General features: G+C 33.8%; 1 protein-coding gene across 2 annotated transcripts in view; it reads left to right on the top strand.

Annotated features, from left to right (window-relative positions):
* The first annotated feature begins 5,066 nt into the window (after nucleotides 1–5,066).
* LOC118197110 (TOX high mobility group box family member 3-like) overlaps nucleotides 5,067–25,186 on the top strand; it is a 209,965-nt gene continuing 189,845 nt past the window's right edge. The window contains exon 1 of one of the 2 annotated variants that reach the window (XM_085824675.1): nucleotides 5,067–5,536. The gene's annotated coding sequence lies outside the window, so the exon portion shown is untranslated. The remainder of the gene's footprint in view (nucleotides 5,537–25,186) is intronic. The other variant, XM_085824674.1, reaches the window with a different exon arrangement.

Below are 25,186 nucleotides of genomic sequence, written 5' to 3'. Positions count from 1 at the left end.
TTATACATCGTTCTAGCTTTATTATAGTATTTGAATAGAACATGTGGCAACGATTAGATAATTCTTTTAATTTAAATGATATACATTTTGTGCATTCTGAGTTATAATAGGAATGAAATATAATACTGTTAAGTAAACCTAGCGGCAGAGTGTCGCTATGGTAAACAAAGTGAATTTTAAAGAATGCCATTATTCTATTGTGGTTTATGCGCTGTCGGCGAAGTAGGTTTAATTCAATCCAATAAGTTTAAATAAAATGCAAGAAAAAATGCGTATAATTTAATATTCCGTACAAGGAAGTCATGTGGTGTACACATCAGATTTTTTATTAAGATTTCAAAGCGAGCAATAGGAAACACTGTAAGGAAAAGAACAGACATTTCGAAAATTCTAAAGATACGCTCTTTTAAAATTATTTTGCGATAGTGCTGTTGAATTAAATTTTGTGTTTTAAGTGAGAAGAACACGATATTTAATAAATAAAAGTAACGCACAAAATTCTGAAACCTTGCAGATTTTATTATTGTTAGTTTTTTTATTTATTTGTTTTTCATTTATATTGCCCGGGTGGATTGTGGTCTTGTCTTTCAAAATTATATCACAGTCCAACACTTATGATGCAAACACATACATGAAGATTCCTTAAACAATAAACTTTTGTTATAATGCCCGAAAAGTAAAATGGCGCTTTTTGTACAGGTCCACATCATTAGTTGTGCTATGGCGGAGACGATTTAAAGTCCCTTTCGTGGGGAATCAAACGAGGCGTGAAGACCATGCATAACGCGGGGCATGCTTCCAGCTTTCACCACCTTCAGTTCACAATAGCTATCAACGATGAGTTATTGTCTGTTTTGAGTCATTACTGGAGACAAGAATTTAGGCTTGCTGAAGCAGTAGAAAATTTTTCCGTAAGTGGAAAACTGAAGGTCTTACGGTTAACTCGGACTGCGCGAACTTGATTCCAAGACATTGCACGCCGGTGACTGGAATTTGGAAAGCAAAAAATGTTTGGTTAGATCCTCTGTTCTTGCGGATTCGAATTTTTCTTCGTCGTCCTCTCTTATAATTTTTTCTGTGATACAAAGGTTTGGTTTCGTTTACTATGGCAAAGCACACTAGGGCTGTCTGCCTAAGGGATGCCCTTTGTGGAGGATTTTTAAGGGAAACTGTCTTGTATACTCGTTGCACGTGGGGAAAACCGCGAAATCGCCCATGCACACAGCCCGTTCGCCTGGATTCGAACCCAGGTCGGAGGCCCACCAGCGACCCAGCGGTAAAGTAGCTGAACACTGGTAGTTCGGTCCGAGGTTCGAATCCCGCGAAAGGGCAGGCGGCATGGGCCTTTTTCTTGTGGTTTTCCCCATGTGTAACGTGTATACGAGCCAGTTTTCCTTAGAAAGTCCTCCACGAAGATATCCCTCTCCTTAAGCAGATAGCCCTCGAGACTTTGCCATAATCACACACACGAACCCAGGTCGGAACGACCAGTGTTCAGCGATTATACCGCTCGGCCAATGCTATGATATAAGGAAGCTAGGGACTAATTGTAGCAGGGGTAAGTAGGTAAGTAGTAAAAGGCACGTTATGGCAGTGGCTTTTAAAATTTTTGAGCAGAATTTTCACATTTTTCTTTTTACACCCTCTATTACGTACGCACAGACAGTGCCCCGTCGAAACGAACAGTGAAAGTTTGTGTTAGTGGAGAAAAAAGTTAGTTAGTGGAGAAATCGCCTAAGTTAGTTAGTGGAGAAAAAAGTGTTTAGTAAGTTTTGATAAAAGCTATATGATCTCCTCCAAAAATAATTTTACCTTTTTATTCCGTCTATGTATTACGTTTTAAAATGGAGCTTTAATCTTTTTTGCTAATCGCAATATGTTTTTGATGGGGCAAGCCGTAAATTAAATAACTGTAATGGATCCCAATGTTAACTGTAACGGTATCTGGCTGCTATACGTAACTTTAGATGCTTTCCAGTAATTTCGAGAAATGGAAGGTACTAGAGATTTCTCAGCGACAGGTGGAAAACTATACGAGATAGGAGAGAGAATCAGTTCCCCAGTGGCTAGCTAATAGCTGACTCCCGAGTACTGAGATATCTGTAGCAGCTTCGCCTTTTACATACGCTTTGCAATGCATTGTTTTTAACGATTTTGGTAGTTTGGACTGTAACTACTGATTGTACTCTTTGATTTGATACTGAGAAGATCTGTACGAGTATTTTTGTGGAAAGTTCCAGAACTGTAAAGTGTTTCTTTTAATAAAAATAAATTTTATCAAGCTATTATCGGTTTTGTGTGGATTCAATCTATTACGAAACCGTATACACGCAACAATTTGACAGTTAAATATTAAATTCGCAGATTCACGTTTCTTTCAAATAATTCTAATTTAAACTAAAAATTAACAAAGTGCGAGACCTTAAATTTTTAGGAAAATTTACCGAGCATGACAATACTTCAGAATAAATGCTAACAAACTAGTCTTTTTCTCTCATTTATTCAATTTTCTTCCACGCGTAAATAAAAATACATACGTTTGTATGTAAATAATTGTAAACTTATTCATTCCGTATAACATGTGTAACGTGTATACGAGGCAGTTTCCCTTAGAAAGTCCTCCACGAAGGCATCCCTCCCCTTAGGCAGATAGCCCTCGAGGCTTTGCCATAATCACACACACACACACACACACATTCCGTATAACAGACCCAGAAGCGGCCGAGAGGTAAAGTCGCTGAACACTGGTACTTCGGTCCCAGGTTCGAATCCGACAAGAGGGCTGGCTCTATGTGAGATTTAGAGGTTTTCCCCATGTGTAATGTGTATACAAGCCAGTTTCGTTCAGAAAACCCTCCACGATAGCAACCCTCCCCTTTAGACGGCTTGACATTAAACCTTGGAGATAAATGAATAGGAAATTATCTTCTTCATGGGTTGTAGATGCTCGTCGGTCAATCATCTGGTCAAAGCACAATAAGGCTATCTGTTTAAGGAAAGGGATGCCTTCTTGGAAGACCTTCTAAGGGAAACTGGCTAGCATACATGTTACACATAGGAAGAAACCACGAAAACGCCCATGCAGCCAGCCTTTTCGCGGGTTTCGAGCCTCAGACCGAACTACCAGTATTCAACGAGTTTACCGCTCGGCCGCTGGGGGAGGCTCAATATCTCTTAACTGAGTTTATGTACTTTTTGACGAGTACGAATAAAAGTTAATAAAGTGTGAATTTTCAAATCTTTTATTAATATTTTTATCACGCCGTAAATTAATTAGCTTTTTTGTTGGCTTTTAGTCTTCCTTTTTTAATATAAATAAAAAATAATATAAAATCCAACTTCAAATAACTAAAATCTTGAAATCTTCGCAAGGAATACAGAATTGAAATGTTTTCGAGGGCCAAATAAAATTGCTTTGGGAGAAGCATACCAGTGCCGCCAGTTTTAGGCCACTGTCTTATCCAACGGCCGAATAAGGGGGGGGGGGGGAGAAGAGTAAAAAATCTGAAAGCTTTCAGATTTTATATTACGTACAAAGGGGAATTTTTTTTAGCGTTTTGTGGGTTACCTTAATTTATTAAATATCATTTTATTAAATATTTATTAAATATCTTAATTTATTAAATGTTCGCACTTAAACCATAAAATTTAATTCAAAAGCAATATCATAAAATAATTAAAAAAGAGCATATCTTTAGAATTTCCCAATTTCCCATACAAAACCTCCCGAGCTGGACATAATGTTTTTTTTTTTTTTTTTTTTTCCCGTTTACTGTTGCTATTGCTCGCTTTGAAATCGCTGAGCTTGTTAATCAAAAATTCGTTTAAGTTTTACAAAGTACGAAATAGATAGTAAAACAAATTCCAAATTTAGAAAATAATATTCGGGTGGAGGATTACGTTATTCAAATTTTGATGTCTTTAGGTACCGTTGTTTTCACAGTGCGTGAAACATACATACATTCATGCAGATTCTTCATTATTTAATTTCTTTAAATATAATGCAGGACTCTAATACTTGGTGGCAACAATTTGGAAACTGAAAAGGCGTTTATAGTGAACCAACGTAAAATGCCAAAGTAATAGCCCTTTTGCGCAAATCGTCCCTTTGGGCTTAAATAAAAAAAGTCTTATTGAGGGCTGCCGAGTGAATAAAATCGAAAAATAGCTATCTTACATTTTGCCGGATGGCGGAAGTCTGATAAAACACAGATAAAAGCGTATTATTTCGAACAGTGCTGTCACTGCCCGCATCAGAATAGGTGAGTTTGTTAAACGAAAATGCAGGAAATTGTTCTAAAATAATAAATAAATAAAAGATTTAGATTTCGGCCTTCGAGATGCACGGTGGAAGATTACGTGTATTGAATATTCGGTGGTCCTAGGTGCCGTGGGTTCCTCACAATGGGAGAAACAAAAAGAGTTTCTTCATTATGTAATTGCAGAGAAAATATAATAAAATTGTAATTAACATAGAAATTATAATTAAGTAATTTGCTTTTACTATTTTGTCACTGCATACGTTATTTACCGCGTTTCTTAAATACAGTTTCAGGCGACGCCGCGTAATATCCGAAACAGCGGTGTAGACAGCGTTATAACCGGAGAGGAGGAGCGTATTAAAGCGTAAAATTAAACGAAAGAAAGGTATATCCGTACTGACGCGAGACGCAGCAGTCAGCCTATTTCGCTAGAAATCCCTCCGAAAACGTAACTTTTACGCATTCTAAATATGCGTAATTGTTGTAGACATTTTCCTGACTTATTTGCAACTCCCATTTTTGCGAAGGAAAATGTTCATTACACGACGCCAAATAAAGGCGATAATGCAATTTACTCTCCTCCCTCCCCGGCACAATCCTTCCTCCGATTCGATCTTGTCACGACCTTTTTAAAAACTATTGATTTAGGGATTTTTCTAACCCCGGCGTAGGGATAAAACATAAAGCTCCTTTTCCGTATCCGAAACACTATACTGCCCGTTATTTCTCCGCCGTTGGCGATAATTGGCGCTTAAAATAAAATATAGCAACCCCTCGTCGATATGAAATTCACTTAAACTCGGCAGTTCGAGGAAGGAACTGAATATGAGTAGTTTAGCATTCTTACCTGTGCGCGATGAGTAGAGAGTTTTAAAGGCGCAATTCGTGCGGCGGGAAAAAATTTTTTCGTCATTTTTTTTTTCCCCCTCGGAAAAAAAATCGGTGCGCGTTCGTTGCGTTGTGGCCAAGTTTCTAGAAACTGATGTGAAATTTTGTTTTGTTGCCCAAAAGTGCGAAGAAAAGTTTTTAATTCGGTATGATATTAATTTACTGGACTGCAGGAAAATTCCAATGCGAGATTTGCAATTACAGCGCTGAGGATTGTTTGCGGAAAGTTTTTTGTACTCTGAGGTGTTGTTTTTGGTGAAGAAAACGTTTAGCTACATTTTTTGTTTTCATTTTTATTTCTTGTTTGCGGCTTGACTGTGATGATGTCATAATTCAACTCATCATTAAAATTCAGTTGTGACAAGTGCTTCAAAAGAAGCTAAAAGGTAAGTTTGCATTCACTTTTCGTTGAGACTCGCAGAATGTTAATTAATTAGTAAATTAGATAATTTCAAAGCTATTAGAAGATTACGATATCGAATTTCACTGTGAAAATAAATAAGATATACCAGTTTTATATTTTCCAGATTTTTTTTAGAAATCTAAAAATGCAAAAATGTTCTAAAATGATTCAATTAGCGACCAAGTTTAAAGGATATTTTTTTATAATATCGTTCTTTTTTTCAAAAGCAATTATTGTTTATTAAATCTGAGTTAAGATGCTGGTGTATGAATTAAAATTACATTGCGTGAGAATTTTCAAACTAATTTTTTGTAAATATGTGTATAAGCTCTTTTTTTTTTTTTTTTTTTTTTTTTTTTTTTTTTTTTAGTAAGGCCTTTCGTTGTTAATTTATTGATTTATTAATTAATTTATTTTTCGTTAGTACTATACAATAGTATAGTATTTCCTGTGCTAAAATTAATGCGAAGAAAATACAACTCTTTGCCGAGTTTCAACATTTATTGAGAATGTTAAGTACATATAGTTGTAAAATTTACAGTCAGATTGCGATGCATTTTAGTATTCTATTAAAGTTTTAAAGGTAAAATTCTCATGTTCACCCCTATTCCAAATTTATTAATCAATAAACAAGTACTGAAATTTACATATGTTGTGATATGAAATTGCCGTAATTATTGTGTAAATAGTTATTGATTAGTAAATTGACGACTTTAATTTATGATTATAAAGCTTTGTCCTAATGATTTTAAATTAGTTGAAAGCGAGAGTGATTTTAAAGCTGGAAATTCGTCAAATTAATCAAATTCCATGCATTTTGCGTGTTATTATATTAATAATCGTTCTTTAATAGATTTAACTTGGCTTAAAAAACGCGCGAAAAATTCTCGAGCTGTAGTAGTTACTTTAGAAGATGTTTTTAGCTGTAATAGTTTAATTTAGTAAAAAAATTTTCAAATTGCACCAATAAGGAAAGTAATAGAATGCTAAAAAGTAAAAAATTGTTAACATTGAAATTGTTTGAATCGTTTGTTATGCCATGTTGTTGTTTTGTATATCCTTCTTTGGCGCTTTTATAATTGTTTACGGAACAACTAAGACTATTAAGTTTGTAGCTTTTTTAAATATTGTAAAAGTGTTATCTAAATTGATGCTTTATTTGTTTATACCTTGCTGTTGCTTTTGCAATATTTATTAGGTACTATGTATATTTGCTTTTTGCAAATGGCCGCAAATTAACTTGAGAATTAATTTTAATTGTGGTTGGTATTGCTGCTAACCATTTTCTTGTATAACCAAAATAAAATTCTCAATTTTCCTTAATATTCTGAAGTGCAAATATTTTTCATCGTTGGCGGTCACGCGTTCCAGTATTCTTTTCCATTATTTTACCTTCCATACTTTTATGGAAATCATTCATTATCTGTCATTAAATTTTTAAGTGCCGCTTAAAACTTTAATGACAGATAATGAATTTTTAAGCGCTTTGTAATTGAGTTAATGTAAAAGAATACATTTATTTATTTTCACGATTAACTTTTGCTTATTTTCATTGTTGTATTTTAGATTTGATAATGTTAGTTACACTTTCAATTATGGAATCTTACTTTCTAAAGATAACCATTTAATAGCCATATAAAAGTATTACATACGATCTATTCCAAGGTGGGTAATAGGTGGGTTTTTGCCTAATCTCAACTCTTAAAATAATAAGTATGCTAATCATCATGCTAATTAAGTCTTATAGTTAATTAGATGTTAATTATTATGGTTTTAGTGTTAATTATTTTGAGAATTAATTTTGACATTTTGTTTATACTATTGCATATATTGAGTTTAAATACTGATATTAAAAAATAATTTAATAACAATTTTTAACTGCACTAATTATTGTAATTCAGAATGTAACTACGAATTTACTGTTCATTCTATTATTATGGGTAAAAGTTGGTAATTTATTTATTTATTTATTTATTGTCGGAGAAGGTTTTTAGAAAATTTTTCGTTTCTTTTAGTATATTATTTTATTCGTGTCGCATTCTTTTAGCAGTTTAAATGTTTAGTATATTAGAACTTCAGTTTAATTTTAATAGTTATAATAATATAAGCGAATGTGTACATTATTAAAAGAAGCACGTTTGAAACTGAAACTTTTCGTAGTTGCTTAGATACACTTGTGGTAAAAGGGATCTCGCCAAAACTGCCGAATCTGCCCTTCTTTCACCTTAGGTTATTTTCCGATGCCAGGAAAAGAGATATATGCAAAAGATTTATTATCTAGAGATCATAAATCCTTTTCTTCCAAGGTGTTTTGAGGAAAAAAAAAAACGAGTTTAAAACGCATTTTTCTATAAACAACAATTTTAGGGAGATTCGTGAATTTCGTGCGTTAGCGAAGACGTGTTTTTCATGAAGTAAACGCGCAGGGAAATAGTTTCTTGTATATTTACTTTCATTATTAAAATGCTTTTAACATCGGTTGTTTTTCCACAACTCTCCCATTTAATAATAAGAAGCATTTTAATTGCTTTTAATAGTAAATTTAGATATTAACTTGTGCTGAAAACGGTATCTCAGAATTTTTAAGCATTCATATTATCGTAAAAGCAAAAATAAATGTAGAAATTTTTTTAGCATTTAACGTTCTTTTTTTGTGATAATTTAGACGGTAGTTTGTTTTACAGTTTGGAACATAATTTGAATTATTTTTATCGTTCAAAACATTGTCTGGATACTGTAATTCTATATTTATCAGTACTGAAGCATGATTTACTTTCACTGGGAGCTATCGTAGATGGATTAAAATAAAAATATGCAACAAAAAAATCTGAAAGCTTTCAAATTTTATATTACCCCCCAAAGGGCTGTTTTTTAACTTTTTATCGGTTACCTTTACGCGCATTAAATTCAGTTAAACAGCAATATCACAAAATATTTAAAAGAACATATCTTTAGAATTTCCGATACACGGTCTCGCGCGCTGGAGATAAAAATAATTTTTTCCCCTCCGTACAGTGTTGCCATTGCTCGCTTTGAAATCGTTCAGTTTCTTAATCAAAAACCATAAATGCTTTACAAAATATGAAATTCTTTTATTATCTAATTCCAAATTAGGGCTGCCAGATGCCCATATTCGAGTGGAGGGGTACGTTATTCAAAACTGGATGTCTCTATAGGTACCAATGTTGTTTCGCAGTGCGAGAAACGTACATCCGTTCATGTATATTCTTCAGTATGTAATTTCTTTAAATATAATGTGGGACTCTAATATTAGGTGGCAACAATTTTAAGAGTGAAACACCGTTTTATAGTGGACGACGCAAAATGCCAAAATGAAATTTATGGCCCTTCTGGTCAAACTGCCTCTTTGGGTTAATAAGAAAATCTTAAAGGATTCAGATTTTAGCATTGCAGAGGGTTTGTTTCCGCTGAGCTCGTAGTTTACCAACCGGTTTGCTCTTGGAGTCGGTCCTACTTACACAACTTTTTTTGTCATTTGAACTTTATGATTAAACATCGCTTTCTTCTCATTTACGCAGCATAAAATTCAGCAGTTGAAACTGCGAAGTTCTTAAAAGCAGCTTACTTTTAGAATTCCCGATTCAGTGTTAAATGTTGACGTTTTTTTCTAGTTTTTAGTTTTTCCCCCAGTTCATCCTACCATTGTTCAGTTTTAAGATGAATTACGAAACTTTCTTTTTTGTCTTCTTATTATCAAGTGTTTGTCTTTTTAATTTGATTTATTAAACTTCACTTTCTTCGCACTTACGCCATATGAAATGCAATTGTAAAAATCGCAGAATTTTTAAAAGCTGCATAATTTAGAATTCCGGATGCAGTGTGTTAACTATTGCAATTAATTTCTTTCTTCCAATCTGTTTGTTCCCAGTTCGTCATGTCAGTGTTCGATAACTTTCACAATTTTTTGTCTTTTTTATTGTCTTTTTGCCTTTTGAATGCTGTTTATTAAACATCACGTTTTTCGCACATACCACGCATAAAACTGAATAGCCAAATCACAAACTATTTAAAAACAGCCCTGCCTTTAGAATTCCTGATTGAGTATTTAGTTGGTAATATGTTTTTATATATTCGCTGTACTGTTTCTCTAAAAACGGTATTATGTCTCTAAAACTGTATAATTTGTCTAAAATTATTTCTCTAAAAATTGTATTGTTTCGCACTATATTATATCCCTAATATATAGCGATTACATTGTGTGGCAGCATCTTTTTATTTTAAAAGTGAAACTGGCACGAAAATGAGCGTCGAGGTGTTAAATTTGTATAAAATATGAAATAAATCAAAACCAGATTCAAAATTCGGGCTTGGAAGTGCAAATGTTCGGGCAGAAGACTTACATGCGCTGAAAAATAGGTCGCCGTTTGTCTACAGATCTAACAAGTATTTCTGTTAAGGTTAATGTAGTATACGAGTAATTGCATTTTTCTGCGTTTCTTTCTCTTGGGTTAACCGTCATTTTGAGATAACCGTTGATATTTGGCGGTCATTCGGAAATTATCTGTATTCATGTGTAGTCCCACCATTTGCCGAGTGGTTAAGACCGATCATTACTGGGAGTTTGACCAGAGGTGTATTCGAAGCGAAGAGACGGCTTGCGTGGTTGGTTTTCGAGGTTTTCCCTGTGCGCAACGTAAATACGAGACAGTAGTCCTTGGATGGACCTACACGAAGGCAACCTTTCCCTTATCGAAATAGCCGTTGTGTGCTTCTCCGTGTTAAGAAATATTTGCTGATATTGCTAAAAGATGGCATGGTTAATCTTTGAATTATGGTAACTTGGCGATTTTTTGGCAAAAATTTGGCGACCAACCCTGCTACAGCAACCTGCTAGTTTTTGTTTGGACGCCATTTTGTTTTCACGAAGTAAAGGCTTTTTTTTTTTTTTACTCAACATTTTTTTCCAACAATCTGCTAGCCGAATTACGCTTATGCTAGAACTTTTATGGAACAAAAGTGCTTTATCATGACGAAGATTAGGTGCGAAATTGGGAGAAAGTGCAGAATCGCAAACTGCTTGCCGCGTTTTTAATAATTGCACATACACGTCGACCTATTCTCACTTAAAAAAAATCCCAGAATTGCACAAAAATGGCATTGCGCACACTCTTGACTTTATCCATGTACACTGCTAAAGTCCTAGCTAAGTAACCTTTATCGCCTTAACAACATGTCGCCAAACTACCTGTTATATTTCAAAGATTAGCCGATGGCATTATAAGTCTGTTCTATTAACTTAGCTCCTTTCCGTCTAGACACGTGTGAAAGTAAAAAAAAATATGAGCTGTCTTCTTTGTTTAGATTTCAAACTACAATGCTCAATACAGTGGATAAAAATAGGTTTTCGAACAACACAAATTTCTGCAATAATTGTATTGCAAATTGTGTAAATTAAATTTAATTTCTACATGATATCTAGTTAAAAACAGCTTATGTAATGAATAAAAAATTAACCATCACGTAGTCTTATCACAACGCCGAAACCAAAATTACACAAATTTCGAAATAGAAAAATGTATTTGAACAACCAATGAAAAAAGGTTGAAACTTGACTTCAGATAGTGAAAGAAAAAGAAACGAAATTTGTTTTAGAACGTTCTGTTAATCTTATCAGTTCCAATTCCCCCTCCTTTTTTTCATTATAAATTTATTATTTTCAAATATGTTTTGTAAAGTATGATAGAATTGTAAATGCAAGAAATAATGGCTCCACTTACCGTGAAATAGCAACAATTTTAAGATTAAATTTATCAAATGTTTATTATGTGATAAGTAAATATAAATCAACTGGGAGTATCAAAGATAGAAAGAGGACAGGGCGTCTAAAACGTCTAACAGCACGAGAAAGCAAAATGATTGACAGGTCATTAGAAAAGCCTTTTATTAGCAGTGTAAAAATATCTAATGACCTTGCATCTTATTCAGGTGTTTGTGTTACACCTCAAGCAGTAAGAAAAACCTACAAAAATTCAGATATAAAGCCAGGAGTGCATGAAAAACAACCGTATATAAGTAAAACTAATCGTAAGAAAAGGCTTCATTTTGCAAAAAGTAATATAAATAAGCCTTTATAATTTTGGAAAAAGACTGTTTTCACTGATAAAAGTAAATTTTGTTTATTTGGATCCGATAACAGCAAAACTCTTTGGAGAAAAAATAAAACGGCTTTAAATCTTAAAAATGTATGTTCAACTGTATTGTGTGTGTATGTGATTATGGCAAAGTCTCGAGGGCTATCTGCCTAAGGAAAGGGATGCCTTCGTGGAGGTTTTTCTAAGGGAAGCTGGCTCGTATACACGTTACACATGGGGAAAATCACGAAAACGCCCATGCAGCCAGCCCGTTCACGGGATTCGAACCTCGGACCGAACTACCAGTGTTCAGCGACTTTACCGCTCGGCCGCTGGTGGGCTATGTTCAACTGTAAAGTATGGTGGTGGGAGCGTTATCGTATGGGGTAGTATTAGTTGGAATGAAACCGATAATTTGACCATAATTGAGGGGATTTTGAATTCGAGAAAATACCTAGACATATTTGCGAAATAATTTATTTCAGAGCGTATCAAAATTGGGTAATTAAAGATGACTTCTGGTTCCAACAAGACAATAACCATATAGCTAGGGTTGCAAAAGAATTATTTATATGAAGTTTCGCAAAGACTGAACACTTCGCCCCCATCACCTGTTCTCAAACCGATTGAGAATTTGTGGAAATTTTTCGGATCAAGAAGCTAGAAAACATAAATTTTCAAATAAAAAAAAATGAATTGAAAAATATTCTTTTGAAAGCATGGGAAAAAATATCATCATATCTAACCAAAAGGTTAGTAGAATAAATGCCAAGAATACTACGAGTTGTTACAAACAAGATTGGACTTTTTACAAAAAAAATTTTTTTTTTTTTACTTATTATGTGCTCCGCCCTTATGCCTACATGGGAAGGGAGGGATGCCTCGTTTTTAAAAGAAACTGGCTCGTATCCACGTTAGAAACAGGGAAAACCACGAAAATTCGCCGGTACTGGGATCCCGGACCGAACTACCAGGGTTCAATGCCTTTTACCGCTCGGCCACTGGTGAGCTTTTACGAAATATTAGATTTTATTTTTAGTATTGGTTTCATTGAATTTTACGTTATAATTTAGTTGGTTCAAATATTTTCTTTTTCCGCTTGAATATTTGCGTATCTTGATATTTGTATGTTATAAGTGACAACAAACACTATTTTTTTTTTTTTTTTAATTTATTTATTACGCACATTACGTGAGTTAGCTATCATGTAAGAATTTAAGTTACATCATTTGCAATAAAATTATTGCATGAATTTGTACTGTTCAAATACCTCTTCCTCCACTATAGATTGGAATGTTAGAAATAAATCGACGTTTGCAAGCTTTGCGTTTGAGCTTAGGCGTTTAACCTGCGTTATGAATAGACATGCATTTAATTATTAACCCAAAGAGTGTTACTCCAGAAGGGCAATTAATTTCGTTTTGGCATTTTGTGGCGTTTCACTTTTCAAACTGTTGCCACCAAATATTAAATCCCTGTATTATATTTAAAGAAATTAAATAATGAAGAATCTGTGTAAATGTATGTATGTTTCTCGCATTGTGATAAAACAACGGTAGCTAGAGCTATCTAATTTTGAATCGCGTAAATCCTCCACCCGAATATGGGCATCTGAAAACCCGAATTAGGAATTTGTTTTATTATCTATTACATGTTTTCTAAAACATTTATGAGTTTTTTACTAAGAAACTCAACGATTTCAAAGCCAACAATGGCAACACTGTTCGGAAAACACACATTTTTATCCCCAGCGCGTGAGATTGTGTATCAGAATTTCTAAAGATAGGCTCATTTTAAAATTATTTTGCGATATTGCTGTTGAACTGAATATTATGGTTTAAGTGCGAAGAACATGATAAAGGTAACACAGGAAACACGTTAAAAAAAAAAAAATCCCTTTTGGCGTAATATAAAATCTAAAAACTTCCAGATTTTTTAAATTTTTATTTTATTTTTTTTAAGTTTTAATTAAAAGATAAAAGTCGTCCCAATGCCATACACCTTCATTCATTTGATTTTGATAGTTACGTGTTTGATCGATTTCGGAATACCCGTATCCAAATAACGTAACGTAACCTGAATTTACGCATTGAATAGTTGAAGATTTTACCGGAGTAAAAGGATTCAGTTATGTCAGTTTCAAATGTTGATACATGTTGATTACCTTTTGTCGGTGAAGTAACCCTTTGAGCACCCCACAGAGTCGATAAGGATAATCTTAGTTCGTTGAGGAAGGTGATAAAAGGAGATCGTTCTTTCGCTGTTTTAGGAAGCGCTTGATTCCCTCTCCGGTGGATTTTGATTGGGAGCTTTTTCGACCTCCGCTCCGCTATCGTTTGCTCTTTGGCGTATTCTTCGACGCCTAGTCGGCCGCATCCCCTAACTCTCATTTCTGTAGTTTACTCCCAGATGTATGTACCTTGAAGCAGTGCTGTCAAACTCGCAGCCCACGAATATATTTCAATTGTATATTTGTTGCCAATATCTGGTTGTAACGAATGCTTACCGCCAGAAAATGTTCTTAATGAAGTTAGAAAAAAAGAACCTGAAAGTAGTACCTTTAGTGCGGGTAGTAATCACCATCCCAATCTATGATTTTTTTGCCAACGTTTTGGCAGTTTTTCATGGCCCAGAAATTTGGTGGTCGCGAGTCCAAAAACAGATCAATCTCATTTCGAGCGTTCTGTGCAGAATGGAAGATAGCACCAACAAGATGTACCTGCAAGCGTGAGAAAAATTATGTCGGGGTTATACGGTGGGTGTAGCGAAAGATCCCGTTCGAGGCCGTACAGAGTCGAACCGGTGAATGCAGACACAAGTCGTCTTGCAGTATCTTGATGGAACATTACCTTTTTTTGCTCCGGAACTCAATTCGACGTTTTCCCTTGATAGCTCGTCAACGCGAACCAGCATCTCGCTGTACATTTCACTGTCGAGGGTTTTACCTTTTTCCAGATACTGTTTCTGGCTAATGCACGGCAATCCCACCAGATAAAAATTAGATCTTTTTGTTAGTGAAACTGCGCTTTGCGACGCCGCCGACGGGTTCAGTGGGCACGGACCGACCCTCATTTCAGCCTGTGTTGTTGAAATAAATCCACTTTTTGTCACAGGTGGTGATCCGGTCTAGAATTTTTGTCCTTGCGTTGATATTCGAGCAGATTAGTGCAGGCCCGAACACGTCTGTCCTTATCTGCTCCTGTCAGCTCCTGCGGCACCCAGCGATTGAACTTGTACGTCAAGTTTATGCGACGCATAGCGCGACTGGTGGACATGGCACTAGCGTCTCACTCCTTAGCAAGCTCTCGAGTGTTTGAATACTAAATTTCTTCCACAAGTTCTCGCAGGCGGGCCTCATCTGCATCTGTAATCCGGCTAGAGCGCTCTGCTTCTTGAACGCCATAGTCCTTGTTTTGAACTTTCCGTACCAAACCTTCACAGTGTCATATGACACTACATTAGTACCTAAAGCTGTGTACATGATTTGGTGACATTCTGTTGCTGACTTTTTGCTACAGAACTGGTAGGTAAGTGATTGTTTTAACCTGGTTGCGTGATCGGTCCGTTTCAGACACTTGATGATAATGATATTTTTTTAAAAAATTCACAATGCAGTGTTCTAAAGCAAGTTTCCTTATTTCAAATGCCAAAAATCGTTTGACAAAATATGATTAAACACGCCAACGCGAACTGTTTGCGCAGAGGATACTTGTGGTAGTGGGAAACTTTTGTTAAATCTCGATACAATGCTTGATAGCATTGCTGCTAACTTTCATAGTCTCCCACTAGATTAACCATATGTTCCGGTTTTTAACTTAACTTTCAAACTTCAACTTTTTTTAACTTTCAAACTTCAACGAAGAAAGTGTTTATCAGCAATAAAATTAAAACTACACAAATAAAATTCGCGCAATTTAAGTTTCATTATTGAAGTATTGAAGCTTAAACTGTACAAATTTCTTTACCCCATCTCTAGTGATTTTCAGCATAATTTTTCTTGTTAAATTTTATTTGATCTCAATTATCTTAATATACTGCAGAGATTTATGTGAAAATTCAGCCAAATCTTTAATCAGTAAATGTTCGTATTTATTTTCGTTCTAATCAATGTAATGTAGTGTAATCAATATAGTTTTAATCAATGTTCATTTCAATCAATTGATCATCTTTTTATATAGGAAAACGTGGAAATACATAGGTGTCAATAATTCAGTTAATAGATTTTGGTTTGGTTTTATGAGATTACGACAAAACCTCAAGGGCTATCTGTCTAAGGGAGGGATGCCTTCGTGGAAGACTTTTTAAGGGAAATTGGCTCGCATACATGTTACATATGGGAAAAAACCGCGAAAACGCCCATGCAACCAGCCCGTTCCTAGGATTCGAACCTCGGACCGAACTACCAGTGTTCGGCGACTTTACCGCTCGGCCGCTGGTGGACCTCATAGGTAGATAGTCTGCCTCTTTTGTTGAAACAAAAGTTTTTTTTTTTTCTTTTTTTCTTTTTTCATCGTTTTTTGAACATTGAATTTAAGACAAATGACATTTTCTGGGATTGTTAAATAACTTAGGTTAGGTTATTTGAAATTGTAAGGCACAGGACGGTTATTTAAGCTTTAGGGGAGGGATGGGTTCAGGTAACACTTTCTAAAGTTTTGTTCTATGTGATTATGGCAAAGCACACGAGGGGTATTTGTGTAACATAAACGCCTTCTAAATTTTATTTAAAATATAATTTTTAAGTTTGTATAAGGAATCTCTAACCTTATGCTCCTAAATTTTTCTTCTTAAATTTATACCATAAGAAAACCATGAATGTGAAAAACTGTCGAATCGAGAATAACAAATTAAAATGTTTTGGCGGTGTGGTTTGGTTTGGTTTATTAGATTACGGCAAAGCACTTAAGGGAGGGATGCTTTCGTGGAGGACTTTTTAAGGGGAACTGGCTCGTATACACGTTACACATGGGGAAAACCACGAAAACACCCATGCAGCCAGCCCGTTCGCGGGATTCGAACCTCAAACTGAACTATTTGGCTGTTTGGAAAAATTCCAATTAAAATTTTTAGATTTTTGTATATATCCTGTGTATCTGTGCGGTTTCATCTGTGTGAGCTTTTTTTCAATGTGAGATTTTATTCTTTTGGTTATTCTTCACGTGGGCAGTTACAGATGTGAGGTATTTTTCTTTTGCAGGATTTTATCTGGTCACTGCTTACAGAATTAAAAACTCATAAATACTTTACAAAATATGAAACAGATAACAAAACAAATTCCAAATTTGGGCTTCCAGATGCCCATATTCGGGTGGAGACGTACGTTATTCAAAATTGGATGACTCTGGGTACCGTTGTTTTATCACAATGCGAGACACATACATACATTCATGCAAACTCTTCATTATTTAATTTCTTTAAATATAATACAGGGCGATAATATCGGGTGGCAACAATTTTAAAAGTGATTCGCCGTTTATAGTGAATCAACGTAAAATGCCAAAAGGAAATTAACAGCCCTTTGGGCTAAAAATAGAATTAAAAGTTTGACAACGTGTGAAGTATTTTTATCTGTCTGGTTTATTCGGACTTTTCTTTCTTGGATTTTAGTTTCGAACAGGTAAAAGAAATAATACACGTCTGCCAGAAGGATTAAATAACACTTTTTCCCCCCTAATCATTGATATATTTTTTCCAGGCGTCTCGTGGATAAAGTTTGGAAAATGCACGAAACAAATTAATAGGATTGCAGTCAAAACGCATAATTGTTTGCGAATTAAAAAAGTGCATGGAATTTAAAAATATTAATGGAATTCCCAATCAATAATCGTAAGACACATGGTTCTCCCTAATGATGTTTATATCAGTGGTATTAATTTCGTGATATCCCGATTCAGGCTTTCTGAAAGTGGCAACATATTTTATGTTTCTGGATTTGCAAGTGTCCTGAATGAGAACATCAGAAATCGTACCATTTCATCCTTTTGGTTTTTAACTTAATCATTATAGTTAGTAGGGAGGTTAAGGTGCATAAAGAACACTTATTTCACCCGGAAAGGAATGTATGTTCTGTATTTCAGTGTTGTACAGTAACTCAGATAGGCAAATAATTATAAAAAATGAATTATTGTAAATATGGTTCAACACTCTTCTCTGCTATAAAAGTCGCATTTTTTAAAAAATCTATCAAAAAAATAAATCTAATTTATTAAAAACTGTGGTAGCAATACCACTCAGGATTTTCACAATTCTTTAGCACATTTAAATTTTTAATACAGATTCATTCCAAATTCTCAAAAGTTTTCATTTTTCTGCTTCTATGTGATACTTCCGATAATTTTTACTTTCGATATTTGAACTTACAAGATTTAGAGTTTTATTTCACGTAAATAATAATACTATATCGTACTCGTATTAAAGGTAAAAAGGAAATTCTTCATGCTATTGCTCAAAAGCAAATGTGATTCCCGTGTAAAATTTTAAAACACTATGTAAAAATAAATTGCAATTACAAAAAGTTTAAATACAAAAAGTATGAAATACTTAACAAGAAAACTGACGACTTTTGTACATTTATATATGTATATATATTTTAAGATCAAAAGGCGTTACCCCGGAAGGGCTGTTAATTTCGTTTTGGCATTTTGCGTTGATTCACTTTTCAAACTGTTGCCACCAAATATTACAGCCCTGTACTATATTTAAAGAAATTAAATAATGAAGAATCTGCATAAATGTATGTATGTTTCATTGTGATAAAACAACGGTACCTAGAGCCATCCAATTTTGAATAACGTAATCCTCCACCGAATATGGGCATCTGGTAACCCTAATTTGGAATCTGTTTTATTATCTATTTCATATTTTGCAACACTTTAACGAATTTTTGATTAACAAACTCAACGATTTCAAAGCGAGCAATGGCAACACTGCGCGGGGGGGGGATTTCTCCGCTCGAGACTGTGTATCGAAAATTCTAAGCATAGGCTCATTTTAAAATTATTTTGCGATATTGCTGTTCAACTGAATTTTATGGTTTAAGTGCGAAGAACATGATATTTAATCAATAAAGGAGACACCCCCATGTGTAACGTGTAAACGAGCCAGTTTCCCTTAGAAAGTCCTCCACGAAGGCATACCTCCCTTTAGGCAGATAGCCCTCGTGTGCTTTGCCATAACTGAATAATCCACTAAAACCGTCTGCCTAGATTTTTTTATTTTGTGCAATACGATGAGCAGTGTTTTCATTGGCAATAACGCATTGGTATTTGTTCTTGTTTTCTTCTTCTAGCCGCTAAACAATACGATTATGTTTGACGTCATATTTCTTAAATGTAAAATAATTTTTTATTCTTAAGATTCTTTATACATAAGTCCAGAATTCAATTTGTTACAGCCCGAGAGCCTTTAGATCGCGCCAATACTATAAAACTGTGCCGTTGTCACAGAATGTTGTCAATTCAGTCGTGCGTTGAGGAACACGTGCACATAAACACCAGCTGCTCGTTATACAGCTGTTCTGGGGATGGAATTATCTGCGTGACTGGATGGTAATATTGGAGTCCGAAAAAGCAAAATTTAGTATTCGTTCGCATAAAAAGTGGTTAGTTTCTGCGAAATCTTTATTCCTATTGTGTGTCTTTGCATGTAGCTTGAATTTTGAAAGCATTAAATTGCAGTCGCTATGAAGAAATTGCGATCAGATTTTTGGAAACATTTTATTACCATAATTTAACGAAATTGTTTTATTAATAAGTCTGAGTTTTTAATATTGTGATTAGAAAAAAGCCAGATGCTGCTATTCCATCAGGAATACTTTGGTGTTGAAATCCAATTTCCTAATCTAACTTTAAACCAGCGGACGTATCCGATGCCAGTTGAAGTAATGTTTAACAACAGAGAGAACAATACCGCTGTAATCCTTCTCTAATAACGATGCAAAAAGTACGATTCAGAGTCGTACATTTTTCAGTCTGATGCGATATGCAACCTACATGAAAAGTTCAATAGAAAAATTAACTAATTCTGTCTCATTATATTAGCGACAATGGCATGCATTTTTTAATGATTTTCATTTTTCTAATCAATTGGGCGTTTAAGTTCAAGTTCCATCCAATATTTCACCTATATTCAATTTTAGTCAACTAAATGTGGCAAAAAAATGGATCATAATTAATCAGAAATCAATAACGCGAACAAGCACACAGACATTCTTCTTTATATACATATATAGATTTCGTAAAACTTACAAATCTGATTAACAAGCTCTACGATTTAAAAGCGGCAACGCTCGACACCGTTGCCACTCATGATCGCGAAAATGAGCGCTTTCAGAATTTTTAATTAATATGTCGGCTGATTAAGTCGTACGAAGATGGGAATAGTCGAAACAGCTTTCCATGAATTTTTAGAATAGTGTATTTAATGTTTGGCAGTGCTATTTTTATTTCATCCTAAAACTTAGAAATTTTTTTTCAACAAACTCTACAATTTGCAACTGAGCAGTGGCAACACTTCTCGAAATAAAGCGAATTTTTATCTCCAGCGTGCGAAACTGTTGCCACTCGGAAAATTACTGCGAAAATCAGAGTTTTCATTTAATATCGCGGCTGATTAAAGTCGTACGAAGATGGGAATAGTCGAAATGGCTTCCCACGAATTTTTGGAATCGGGAATAATGTATTTAATATTTGACAATGCTATTTTTATTTTATTATAAAACTTTGAAATTTTTTAGTTACAAACTCTACGGTTTGAAAGCGAGCAATGGCAACACTTCTCGAAATAAAACCAAGGAGGTTAGAATAGAAGGAGGGAGGGTTCGCAGTTTCCTCCACTATCGGGGAATGAAACTCCGCCGAACAAGCGCGTCCATGTTTGTGACTTCAAAACATTGCATTACGGCAGTGATATGTACGTGTTTCTAAGCTGTTCCGTGCATTTATTTTCCAGTAAAATTATGTTAAATTTATAATGAAATCCCCCGCTATTGTTGAATTTTTGTTTTAAAGTAATAAATATGATATCCATAATTTACTATGTACAGCAAATTGTTAAGAAATAGTTCGAAATCTAAATGCATGCGCATAACATTAAAGCCTTTAAAAAATGATATTTCTGCATATTTCACGGATTCGCTTAGGTTAGAAAATAAATCTTAATAAAATAAAACAGAATTCATTGATTTCAGTTTATGCGCATTTCATATTTATTAATCTCAAAGAAATTGCCTTTAATTAAGTTGAATTACAGAAATACACCTATATAACTGTTTGGATACATTTTTCCACATGTTCAGTTGTGTAAATATTTTACTTAATTTTATCACTATACTGCTCAGAAATTTGTAAGTTTATACAAAAAATTTTTAACAACAGAACAGTTTATCTTAACTTTAAAAAATGAATAATAATTAATATATAAAGAAAAGCATTGCTTTATTTAACACCTTTACAATTAATAAAAATAGTAACAATTGATTTCTTACTTTTCATGAAAGTTATAAAACGAATTAACTAAAACGTTCAAATTATACAATTTAAATCCTACCATATAGCATTGTATCTTAAGGAACGAAGATACCAGCTATAAACAGAAACATTAAAATGTATTTAATATATTTTGATTATAGTTATATTAAATAACCTATTTTAAGTCCTTTTTTTCACATCTGGAAAGAAAACCACATGACATTGTGATATTTTTTGACATAGTTGTCATATTACATAAAAAAAAAAAAAAAAAAAAAAAAAGAAAAGAAAATTAATACTTACGTGTGAAAAATAATGCCCGGAATTTTTTTCGAGAATCTATTTATGCATCCATATGCAATACAAGCTGACATGCTTCAAAAAGAGAAGAAAAAAATGTTGCAATGACAGACTTCCTTGCACAAGTCACGGTGATAACAGGAAGATGGCCGCCAAGCTTCACCGTTTGAGTTGAACCTTCCCTCCTTCTATTCTAACCTCCTTGAATAAAACAGATTTTTATCTCCAGTGTGCGAGACTGTTGCCACTCGGAAAAATGAGGGCGAAAATTAGCGTTTTCAGAGTTTTTAATTAATATCTCTGATTTTAGCTATTTTTTGGAGGGGGGAGAAAAAGTGGACTTAGGTCTGTCTCAGGACCTATCAAAGAATTGTAGAAAGTTTGGTGACGGTAGCTATAATAAGGACTGAAGTTAATCGCGACCAAACAAACACGCATTCTTCTTTATATATATAGGATAGATAGATTCCACTGTAGTTCTATTATGATGTTAGAAAAATATAAATTAAATACTTATCTTATGGGGAAAATGATAAGAACATGGAAACTCTGATCGCGGAAAATGGTTTCTTTACTTTATGATTATTGCAAATTTAAGGAATTTTTATTTTAATCAGAAATTTCGAGAGATGGCTGATAAATAGCTCTTTATATTAGATTTAAAGTCGCAAGTGATAATAATACGAGTATTATTGCGTCATTACTTTTATGTACGAAGTAAAGTTAGTATTGTAATTCTGAAAAATTTTGATATCATGTGTCAACGGATATATATATATTCTGACCGTTCCCGATCTATTTGGACGATTTTTTTAAATGACTCGTGTTTCAGTGATGAAAATACTCATGTTTTGGCAATGTTAAATTTAAAATAATTATTTTTGAACAAATAGCGAAATCTAACTCTAATATGGTCTCACAATTCCTATACTTATATTTAAATTTATATTTATAATGAAAAATTAAGACGTTTGATTCCCGTTCAACAAAAATGGACCGGAATATTTAATTTCAAAATTTACTGGTTTTGATGTCATTTTCAACTCGCCTTGAGGAATTGTTTAATTAAGTTAAAACAATTCGAGGAAATAAGTTTATAATTGAAGTGCAGTAAAAGATGTGTGTAATTAAATAAATAAAGAAAGTCATATGGTGTCCACATGAGATATTTTCCAAGAAAAAACAGTAATGTAGTTCCTCATTTACTCAACATGTTCGGAAGACAGTTCTGTCAAAAGAAGGAAATTGTCGAAATGTAGTAGAGCAAGTTTATTTTAGGTTATAAGTATATTTTGGTGACAATGAAATGCTTCAGAACAAAATGAAAAAAAGAGTTTATCTGGAGAGTAGATCAGCGATCGTCAACCCTTAGAACTTCACGGACCACTACATACATAATTTATATTTGGCGGACCACTAATATGAATTTTAAAAAAAGGTAAATGCATTTATGCAATAATAATCAGCAAACTACTCATTTTTCACTTATTTAAATATAATACAGGGCGGTAATATTTGGTGGCAACAATTTGGAAAGAGAACCAACTCAGAAAGTTAAACGACGCAAAATGCCGTTTTGCGACTAATAGCGCTTTGTGTCTAACACCCCTTTGGGCTAATAATACATCTAATTGATAATATTCTGTAAATATTCCCTTTATAAATATAACTAATAAAAGCTATTTATAGCTCCAAATGATATGCACTCAGACATTTGAATTTCTCTAGTAATGAACTCCGTTGCATTTTTAATTTATCGTGTTTCCTCACGTATCCCCCCCTTTTTTTAACTAACGATGTCGTGCGAAATCGTTCGTTGTATCGTTCCAGCACCATTTATGGTTTTTCAATGCGCTGATTAATTTCCGAAGTACAAAAGGGATGTTGCCATTCGAATATTTCAAAATTTGTACGCTGTAACTGTAACCGTGAGAGCTGTATTGCTTCAAATAACCTCCAGCCTTCAAATAACAGTATCTGAAATTTCATTCTGATTGGCTGAGCGGATAGACCAATAGGGATTCATATATTGGGAATTTTTTTATGATTACTATGTATGTAATTTATTCTAAACGGCAAAGTATACTGTGGAATCTTTTGTTTCACATGTAAGCTTTGCCTCATATGCTACTATTCTAATAATATAAAATAGTTGTTCTTTAATTAGAGGCAGCTCGTGAACAAAGCAATTATATAAATTGTACATTTCTCGCTGTTTGGAAGTTGCCTGTGGATTTTATTTAAATTAAGCGAAAGAGAAGAGTTTATTTAAATGAAGAAAAATGCCTTGAAAATTGGCTATGTTTATGCGTAAACACATCCTGTGAAGCTTCGGTAATTAAAATTCATTTTTTCCGTCTGAAATCGCGAAAACACTAATCACAAATATGTTCGAATTAGCACGTACTGTTCTTTTTTAGCTTTTTAGTAGAAAAGTATTAAAAAAACAAAAAGATAAATCGTTCTGATTGCATTTATTTGAACAATATTTCATTCATTTCGTTGTAATTAAAATGATTGAGGATGTTGAGAATAAAAGTTCGATCGAATTTAACTAGGTTAGCTTATTTAAATATAAATCTAGAATTAAATAGGTACGCTTTTATTAAAATTCCTTCTTTAAAATGGTGAATAAATGTACACTTTGAATGTAAATAAGTAATAATAGTAAAAACACAAAGATTCTGTTCAGGTGCATAAACAATGCTTAAAAAGCAAGTTAATTATAAGTTAACTCTAGCCGTTTATAGGCATTGACCAGAAGCCGTGGTTTTCTCTATTGTGGAGGCATCTCATAGGTGGGCAGAGCCAGATTTAGACCTGGGGTCCTTTATAAGTCTGTTATAATATATTTTAATACTATTTATACTATATTTTATTTTTTGGGCCTCCGTAAGCTATAGCTTATGTAGATTATGCGTAAATCCGGCTCTGCAGGTGGGCCTAACAGACTTTGTTTCGCGCATTGGCAACAACGCCTGACAAGGACAGCGAATGTTATATATATATACACATTGTAACGAATTATAACGTAACGTTACGTAACTGTGCAGATATTTCGAAAATGCTTCGTTTAGAAAGTTTAATTAAATGTCGTTAGCAAAAATCAAATTATCAGAAGATTTTTTGCACATTCGGAAATGGCAATGTTGCAAGTTCTTTCGCTCATTTAGAGCTCCACTGTATTTGGATTTAATATTTGTGTAGGTAGGGTGTTTATTTATTTATTTATTTTCCCTTTTTTTTAATACGGGATAATGTTTTGTCACTTGACACATAAACCTTATTTCGAAATAGTTGTTTTATTAAAGCTTATGGATCCGGTGAAATTATGTTATTTATTTATTGCATTCGGGAAGTAAAAACTGACAGCTTTGGAAGCAGTTGAAGTTTATTTTAATGTTTCTTCAAAATTAAGCGCGCAGACGATCTTTGAAATTGGCGTCATGCTCTAGTAAGACTGTTTCGATTGCCAAGAACTAGGCGCATCAGAATACTAATTATTTTCCCTTTATTGAGACCCACTTTCTCAACAAGTGTTGAAAAATTGTTTATTATACGTTATTATTGTGTTTCAAAATATGAGTCTTGCGTAAGCTATGATACAACTTGTATTGTACATGTCTCAGAATGTTGAAGTTTGTACCGTTTTGTCGATAAAATTGAAAGGAAATCAAAGGAATATTGGGATTCAAGTCATGAAACTGTAGAACTTTGAAACATAAATTATTTATTAATATTACTGCTTTATTTTTTTTGTATTAGCTGTAACCG

This window comes from Stegodyphus dumicola, chromosome 10 (assembly GCF_044657685.1).
Source record: "Stegodyphus dumicola isolate Sdum_Otavi_A_Nest chromosome 10, ASM4465768v1".
NCBI lineage: Eukaryota > Metazoa > Arthropoda > Arachnida > Araneae > Eresidae > Stegodyphus > Stegodyphus dumicola.
The sequence above is the reverse complement of the archived record's forward strand: the minus strand, read 5'-3'. Positions and strand labels throughout refer to the sequence as shown.